Genomic DNA, 9,288 nt, shown 5'->3' on the forward strand with positions numbered 1-9,288 from the left:
GTGGGTTCTGCTCACTCAGGAGCCAGCCCTCCAGCCAGGTTCCTGGCTTCCTTCCCATTTCCCCCAGCGTGCCTCCTGGCCTTGTCCAGAGACAGTGTCACACGGGGATGGGGGGGGTGTAGTGGACCACTCTCTTCTTTTATACAAAGGGTCAAAGAAATCCATTGGCAACCAGTTTAATCCAAATCCTGTGGTAACCTTCTGTATCAAGCTGTCTTCCCAGGCTCATCTTCTACATAGCACAGTCGGAATGTCCAAACTGTAAATCAGTTCACACCATTTCTTGCTTAAAAACCTCCAGGGGGCATCTTTAAGTTCGCTGAATAGACACCATGAGCAAAGCCCATCCTCCAGAATTGAAAAAAATTATGGACAAGAAATTATCAGTGAACTTAAATGGTGAAGACATGTCCAAGGGGGCTCAATCCCTTCACGAATCTTGTGATAGACGGATATGTGGAGATGGCAACTAGTGGGCAACAGAACAATACTGGAATGGTGATAATTTGAGAAAACAGTATCATCATGTTAGAAGCCTTGGAACAAGTATCAACAATGGGTGTGTTCACTGGAAGAAACCAACTGCTTCCATATGTCCCCTCTCCATAGCACCTGTTTTACTACAATATAAAAATCAGGTTATGTATTTTCATACTGAACTTTTTTTTTTAAATAAACTTTTGTAATAGTAAAACACACACACACACACACACACAATCCCAACTCATACTGTGGCCATAAGACTCATGACATGCCCTACCCCTACTCTATGCTCTTATTACAGTCTAAGCTCCTCTTCCTTATGGCCCTTAACTATGTGAAGCCTCCACACTTTGTCTCTTCCACGTGAAGCATTCTCCCCCCAGACCTTCCCAAGGCTGCCTCCTTCCTGTCTGTGTCACTTCTTTGGACCCCCAGCCCTACACAGGTCCTCACCACCACATTGTCCTATTTTTTTCCTTTTTATCACCAGCTAAAATGACCCATTGGCTTGTTATTTGCCTGAAGGTCACTCTGGAGTGCAGAGCTTTGCTGTGTTCTCTCCAGGGCTAGAATGGTACCCACATCCAAGAGACACTTGAATGTCTGTGGGTCAAGCGGCTTTTTGAACATCAATCAAATTCCCTTTTGAAAGCTTTGGAAGCAACTTTTTTCATAGAGAACACTCTGGAAAATCCTTCCATAAAAAGAACAAAGTACCTTCAGACTTTCTAACAGCAGGTCATACCTGTGTCATGATCATTTTAACCCAGGAAGGGTCTTATTGGGGATTTTGAAACAAACTGGTGTTCTGAGGGTAGACAAATCATGGGGTCTCTCTGGGCAGCTGTCCCTCTGTGGAGAGCAGACTTCTGAGGTCCACATGGCCCTACCGTGTAAACGTCTTCCCACCCACCAGGAGGGCTGGGATGAGCAAGGGGAACATGAAGAAGCCAGAATGCTCTGAGGTCCTGGAGGTTAGAAGAGGGAAGAGAGAGAGGAGGAAGCAGGACATGGCAGGGGGCTCTCAGAACGAATGACTCCTCAGCTATTGTCCAGCACTCAGGGCTGTGGCTTCCAGGGCCAACCACCTAGGACTCTGCTTTGCTTGTTCCTTCTTGCAGGACCTGGGGAGCCATGCAGGCTCCTGGAGAACCTCAATGCCAACTGGCCTCCTTGCTTCTCTTGGCACTTGAACACCAACGGAGTCGTCTTCTACAGATAAGGTAGCATCAGTGTTCTGCTTGAGGTACTTCTCCTATTCTCAAGACAGACCCATCTCTACACGGAATCTCCACTCAGATCTGCCCACTCACCTCCTCCAAAACCCCCGTTCACCACACACACTCTGTTCCCAACCTTGGCCTTCTGTGTTCCCTGACCTGCAAGACTGTTCCACCATGCCATCTCCTGAGAGAGACCACCCAGACCAGTCTGGTCCCATCCCCTTCACTGTCCCCTGGGGGCACAGCTCTGATGAGCGTCCTTGGTTAGTGCCCATCTCCCTCGTTGCAACAGTCCCATGAAAGCAGGGACTTGCCTGTCCTACCCGCCACTGTGCCCCAAGGGGGACAGTGTGGGGATTTCCTGGCACTCAGCAGATGTTCAGAACATACCTACTGAGTAAAAGAAAGACTAGGAAGCTCTGCAGTCAAGGAGGCATTGCTGGAAATGCAATGAAAATGACGGTTGGGTCTGGAGAGCTGGGTGACAACACAGCTACAGCCTGGCTGTGTCTCCTGGTGGGCAGATGTGTGCAGAGATGCTGACGGGGCAGGTTGTGTCCAGCGTGTCCCTTCTGGAAGGGATGGGCCATCTGGGGAAGCCCAGGACATGGTGCCAGGCTGAGACCTGGCCCTGCCTCCTGTCCTTTGCCCAGAGAGTGTGAGGTCTGGGAAGGATGTGATAGATGGGGAAGGAGATCTTAGCCCAGGAGAAGTAGAGGAGCTGGGAATACCCAACAATGGAGAGACTGAAGGTCAGGAGAAAGTGCTGCGACCCAACAGGTGCCCAGGGAAAGTGACCAAGGGAAGCTGCTTGGATCTGTGCAGCTGAGCACAGAGCATCCTGCGTGTCCCCCTTCTGCGTGAGGAGCCTGGGTGAGAACAGCAGCTTCCGCTAAGAGGCATGAGGTCACTGACCCTGGAGAGATTTGGGGCCAGTCCAAGGAGTGCAGGACACTTGGGATCAGCCACACTTGTACCCAAGAGAGCAGGAGGGACCAGAGCAGGTAAGATGTGGGCAGGACCAGCCAGAAGGGACCTCACTGTTCCGGAGGCTCCCCCTTGGCCACGCACCCCCTTACTTGTTGGATTCAAGGAGGCCCAGGGGTCCCTGGGGAGAGGGCCAGAATTGGGTGGCAGGGAGGCCATAGAAACATTCAGATCTTAATGCCTGGGGCAGCTGTGCCGGTAAGTGCCAGCTGAAGTCAGACTCAGCAGGTCTGGCCTTGTCTCCTGACTGGCCACATGCCTTTTCCATGTCAAGCCACCCAGATTTCCACCAACCCCTGGAGACACTGTGTTCCCTGGAGCTTTGGTGTCTGGTCTTTGCTCTCGCTAGAATTTTCATGACCCCCCAATCCCCACCTCATCCTTCCAAGTTCAGCTCAGCTGTCCTATCCTCATGGAGGTTTTCCTGAGCCCAAGGCTGGTCTAGGTCCCATGGTCCCCACCAAACACTCAGCCTTCCCAGAGCCTGACTGCTGGCATGTGTTTCAGGCCGTGATTCCAAAGAGATGAGAGTTTCCCGCTAAACTCAGCCCAGAGGCTCAGGGTAGAACAGATGTCTATCAACATTTCATTAAATATTTGCTGAATGGATGAGCAATTGAACGAATGGGTTGAAATTGCTCACCCTCTTGCAGATCCCGTCACCCCTTCCCTGGCTATGTCTGCAGGTAGGGGCTACCATTGTTGTGGACAGGAAAATGTGGGTTCTATAAGTATGCTGGGACTGTTGTAGCAAAGAGAGCCCATATGGGCTGGCTGCAAGTGACGCTAGATCCCCCCAGAGACTATGAGGGCAAAGTTGCAACTCCCAGGGACCAGACCTTTGAAGTCTGAACCGAGTGCAGTGGAAGGTTACCCAGGATGCACACTGCCATGCTGATGGGACCTTGTCAGCACAGGCATGTCCTCTCTTGGCACCCATTTCAAACACGTAGATGAGATCCATGTGTTTCAAACATCGTTGGCATTGCTGTGAACCAAACAAACAACCCGCTACTTGACTGCTGTCTCCATTCTGTGTGACTATTCTGAGGGGATTTTTTCCCCCACCTCTCGAAATACGTAATCTTTCTTGACTGGCTGGAAAGGTGGTAAAACAAACAAAAAGTGGCCAAAAGGAGTTTAATTAAAGGGCATGGACTAAATAAAAAGGCCATCTCAGGGGCGCCTGGGTGGCTCAGTCGATTAAGCGGCCGACTTCAGCTCAGGTCATGATCTAGCGGTCCGTGAGTTCGAGCCCTGCGTCGGGCTCTGTGCTGACAGCCCAGAGCCTGGAGCCTGTTTCGGATTCTGTGTCTCCCTCTCTCTGACCCTCCCCCGTTCATGCTCTGTCTCTCTCTGTCTCAAAAATAAAATAAATGTTAAAAAAAAAATTAAAAAAAAAAAAAGGCCATCTCAGTGGGTTGCACATCTGATTCCTGATATGGGCTCAGGTCGTGATCTCGTGGTTTGTGAGTCAGAGCTCTGCATCAGGGGCTCTGCGCTGACAGCACGGAGCCTGGTTGGGATTCTCTCTCCCTGTTTCTCTCTCAAAAAAAGAAGCTGTCATATTTCATACTTTCCTTGGCACTATACTAAGGGTAATGGGTGAGCAAGAGGTGGGTGGCTGGTCTTCTGCCACACGATTCTTCTTTGGTTGTCTGAACTGGGAAGGGTTCTGCCGGATGTTTCCCAGGGCGCAGGAGCCGGAGCGGAGTGCAATTTTGTGCACTCCCCCGAACAGACAGTAGTGGGGGTGGGGGTCGGGAGTCCCCTGGCCGCACAGCCCTAGGCAGAGCCACTGAGTCCACAGGCTACCGATCAGCTCATGGGAAGTCCTCTTGCTGGCCAGACCCCCTGCATTCATGCCCGGGAAGCAGCTCCAGAGCCTGGGACTGGATGGAAGAGGGCTGGGAGGAAGTGTCGCAGAACTGGAAAAACCTGTTCTGGTGTGGGGAGGGCTGTGTGGCAGGAAGCCATGCTCCGAGCTGAATGGGGAGACGTCAGTGCAGGTCCTCCATGGTCTCTGCCAAGTTTGAATGGTCCCGTATCTCTCTGGCAGGAAGATTTTTTAAACTGCATATAGATTGGGTAAGATACACTTGTTTAATGGGGACAGAAAGAGGAGACCAGATGAGGGACTCTAAGTGTTAAAGGACAACCTGAAAAACCTGCCAAGGAGGGAAAATTCTAACAAAGATGGAATTAGGCATTTGCCCGTCTGTTCGCCTCCATCTGGGTGGATCCAGGTGCTGTAGGGAAGTTCACAGAAACAAAGGGAAAACCAAAGACAATACCGCTCTTCCGGGCGGGTCAAGACTGATGGCGAGTGATTGAAGTGCAAATCACAGCTGCAGTGAGAGACCACTTCATACCCGAGGGGATGGGGGACGGCTCTAGTCAAACTTGTTGGGAACAGCAGGTGTTGACAAGGATGTGGAGACGTTGGCGCCCTCACTGCTGGTGGGAATATAAAATGGTGCAGCCACTTTGGAAAACAGTCTGGCAGCTCCTCAGAGGGTGAAACGTAGAGTCACCCTCTGACCCAGCAATTCCACCCCTAGGTATCTACCTGAGAGAAATGAAAACTTTGCACACATGCAAAATCTTCTACACAAATGGAGACACACTATTCATGATAGCCCAAAGTGGAAAAAACGTCCATAGGCTGCTGGGAGGAGAAACACAATGTGATCCATCCATGAAGGGAACGTTATTCAGCCTTAAAACAAGAAGGAAGCACCGACACCCACTATAACGTGGATGAACCTTGAAGACCTGATACTCACTGAGAGAAGCCAGACACAAAGGACCACATATTGTGTGATTCCATTTCTACAAAATGTCCAGAAGAGGCAGATCAATGAAGACAGGAAGCAGATGAGTGCTTGTTGGAGGCTAGGGGTGGGCAGTGTGAGGGTTAGGGAGATGATGACGAAGGGGTGAGGGATTTCCTTTTGAGATGGTGTCCTAACATGGATGATGGTGATAATCACAACTCTGTAAATACAAGAAAAGCCACTGAACTGTACACTATAAATGTGGGCGAACTATATGGTATGACTGATAACTCAGTAAAGCCATTTAAGGGAAAAGGATCCTGATGGGCCAAGGAGTCTCTTCTCAGGCTGTCAGGGGAATGTCCCATAATCCCTCAAGCCACCACTGGGTTTGCGAAATGACGAACCAGAGTCAGGCAGGGCCAGCAATAAAGAATGCTCTTATTATAATAAACGCGTAAGATAAGGGGTACAGATTCCAGCCCAAGGCAACCATAGAATGTGAGGATTCGAAAAGAAAATGACACCAGGAAGATGAAGAACTAACACGGACCAACACATAACTGCAGCAATCTTTAGTAAGAGAGCAGGGGCTTGTTTTGCAAGGCTCTGCCAAGTGCGCTGTGTGCTGGAGGAGCCCTTCTAGGCTCCTGTGTTCCCCAAGTGCTCATCACAGCATCGCCACACGTCCCAGTCTCTGGCTTGTGGATAAACTGAATACAAGGTATCTTCCCTTGGAGGTTCTAAGCTCCTTTAGGACAGAAATCTCTTGTTTATTTTTCTTTGAACACTTGATGTCTCTAAAATACTAACTTGTACACCGTAGGCACACAATAAATATTTGCTTTAAAAAAATGCATGGCGTGTACCTCTACTTGCGATAATGGTAGTCTAGGTAACTGGTCCAACCTGCCCAATGGCAACAACTAAAAAGGCTGGGAAAATATAGAAAACAGTGAAGAGTGAGCATGATCATGAGAATCTCTAGGCCAACATCCAGGTGGGGCAGAGATCTCAAGAGGTGAGCCTGGCATCAGGGCTGCTCTCATCCAGGGGCTACTTACAGATCTGAAGGGACAGCTGAGAAGCTAAGCTGCATGTGTTACCACTTTGTGGGGCTATGGGGAAAAATTACTATTGGTAGAGGCTCTGGGAACCACCCCCTGGTTGAGTTTCTGATTTCAAAAAGTAGTACATTAGAAGAAAGGGTGACCCAGGAGTAATGCAGCTGCTGTATGACCATAGTCCAGCTGCATAGCACCAGGAACACCAGACAATACCCAGCCCTGAAATAGGATTACGGACCTGGCAAAAGAAAAATAAATCATTACTGGAGCAAGATACCATTATCCCAGGTCTCAGATTATCTTACAAGTATAAATCCAGCACAGAGATAATCAGGCTCATGGGGCAGCTTGATAGTAAATAATAGGAACCACAGAAATAGCTCCATGGGGGCTCCCAGATACTATGATAAAACATCAAGTATAAAATAATTCTGCTTGCTATATTCAAGAAGATAAAAACCAAGCTTGAAAATTTCGGCAGAGAAGTGAAAATTGCATTTTGAAGAGCTGTGAAAGTTTTGAAAAAGAATCCAATACGTGTTTTAGAACTAAAATAATATATGATGATCCGAATTAAAAACTCAGTGGAAGGATATAACAGAAAATTAGACACAGCTAAAGAGAGAATTAATAAAATGAAAGTTCTGAGTGCTGTATATGATTAGTACAAGAATTTTATAAAGGTTGTTTCATTTTCCTGCAAAAGTGAACTTCTTTTGGGGGGCCTGGGTGGCTCGGTCAACTGAGCATCCAATGCTTGATTTCAGCTCAGGTCATGATCTCACTGTTCGTGGGATTGAGTCCCACATCAGACTCCATGCTGGGTGTGGAGCCTGCTTAAAATTCTCTCTCCCTCTCCCTCTGCCCCTTCCCTACTTGTGTACACGTTCTCTCTCTCTCTCAAAAATAAACAAACATTAAAAAATAAAAACATTGTTAATATTTATTTTTGAGAGAGAGAGAGACAGAGTGTGAGCAGGGGAAGGGCAGAGAGAGAGGGAGACACAGAATCCAAAGTAGATTCCAGGCTCCGAGCTGTCAGCACAGAGCCTGACATGGGGCTTCAACTTATGAACCATGAGATCATGACCTGAGCCAAAGTTGGACCTTAACTGATTGAGCTACCCAGGCACCACCTCCTGAAAAATAAAATTTAAAAAATTTTTAAAAGTGAACTTTTGGGCGCCTGGGTGGCGCAGTCGGTTAAGCGTCCGACTTCAGCCAGGTCACGATCTCGCGGTCCGTGAGTTCGAGCCCCGCGTCAGGCTCTGGGCTGATGGCTCGGAGCCTGGAGCCTGTTTCCGATTCTGTGTCTCCCTCTCTCTCTGCCCCTCCCCCGTTCATGCTCTGTCTCTCTCTGTCCCAAAAATAAATAAAAACGTTGAAAAAAAAAAAATTAAAAAAAAAAAAAGTGAACTTTTGCTGGTGTTTTCATCCATCACTTTGTAAAGGTAAATACCTTGTTCTTTAAAAAAAAAAATGCCATAAATATGTCTATGTGAAACTTGTTTTGAAGATGGTGCTCTTTTTAATAAAGGAAAATATGTCTATACATGAAAAAAATTAATGTGAAAAAGCAGTTTGCATTTGAAAGAAAGCCTCAAGAGGCAACAAAAAAAAAACCCCAAAAAATAAAACAACAAACCTACACTAATACTCCTGGTTAATATAACCTCTAACCTCCTAATAGAAATTTTAGCATAAAATCGTGGCCCACTCTAATACCACTGGGCACTAAGCGGCAATCTCCCTGCACCTCTCTGGAGAACTCTGAACTGGGTTGTTTTGCAGGTCACAGAACACAGACCAAGAGAGAAGAGACTCAAACTTATGGTTTGAAGAAAGAAATATTACTAGCAGAGGTCATGTATGCCCCATTTGAGAGTCAGCAGTGACTGAAGGAGAAGGACTGAACAATGCCAATAAGGTCACGTGTGCCTGCCTATTACCTTGTCTGCCTCCCACTGACTTGCTCCCTGCTTGGGTGAAGGGTGTGTGTGTGTGTGTGTGTGTGTGTCTGTCTGTCTGTAATCAGTAGCTTCTCTCTGTACATACTAAATTTATGTTTTTATGCCTAATCCTGAGTTAACACTCGAAAGAAAACAATCTAGAGTGGATTATGAAGAGACAAAAGAACAGAAAATATAGTAAAATAAGATATAAATTATATGGAAGGAATATCTAATGTTTAATTGGAGCTTTAGGAAGGAAGGAGAAAAAGAATGAGGAAGAAGCAATATTTGAATGAATAAGCTGAGAATTTTCCATAATTGGTGAAACATAGCAATCTACAAATTCAAGGAGCTAAATAAATCTCAAGCAGGATAAATAAAGGGAAATCCATACCTAGTACAGAAACTCCAAAAACAAAGAATTTTAAAAGTAGCCAAAGAAAAACATGACTTTCAAAAGTGGAAGCTTTGCTAACTTTTCAGCAGCAAAACTAGAAGCCAGAGTAGTAGAATTATAACTTCAATATGTTGGAAGGAAAACCAAACCAAACAAAACTTGCCAACCTAGACTTCTACCCAGTAAAAAAAGAAAAAAAAAATCCTTCACCAAAGGGAATTCTAGGCTGTACTTCAAACAGGAAAAAAAAGAAATTGTCCCAGAGGGGAGTTGGGGATAGACGTAAAAAAAGAAATGCCAAATGGGAGGGTAAATCCAATGAACACTGACTTTATAATGTCTTATTGGGTTTATGATATAGAGAAAATGAAAGTTCAAAACAATAAAAGCATCTAATGTGAG

General features: G+C 46.8%; 1 pseudogene; it reads left to right on the forward strand.

Moving 5' to 3' along the window:
* Positions 1 to 313: 313 nt before the first annotated feature.
* LOC125927678 (small nuclear ribonucleoprotein G-like) lies at positions 314 to 824 on the forward strand (annotated as a pseudogene).
* Positions 825 to 9,288: the final 8,464 nt, after the last annotated feature.

Source organism: Panthera uncia, chromosome E1 (assembly GCF_023721935.1).
Source record: "Panthera uncia isolate 11264 chromosome E1, Puncia_PCG_1.0, whole genome shotgun sequence".
Lineage (NCBI taxonomy): Eukaryota > Metazoa > Chordata > Mammalia > Carnivora > Felidae > Panthera > Panthera uncia.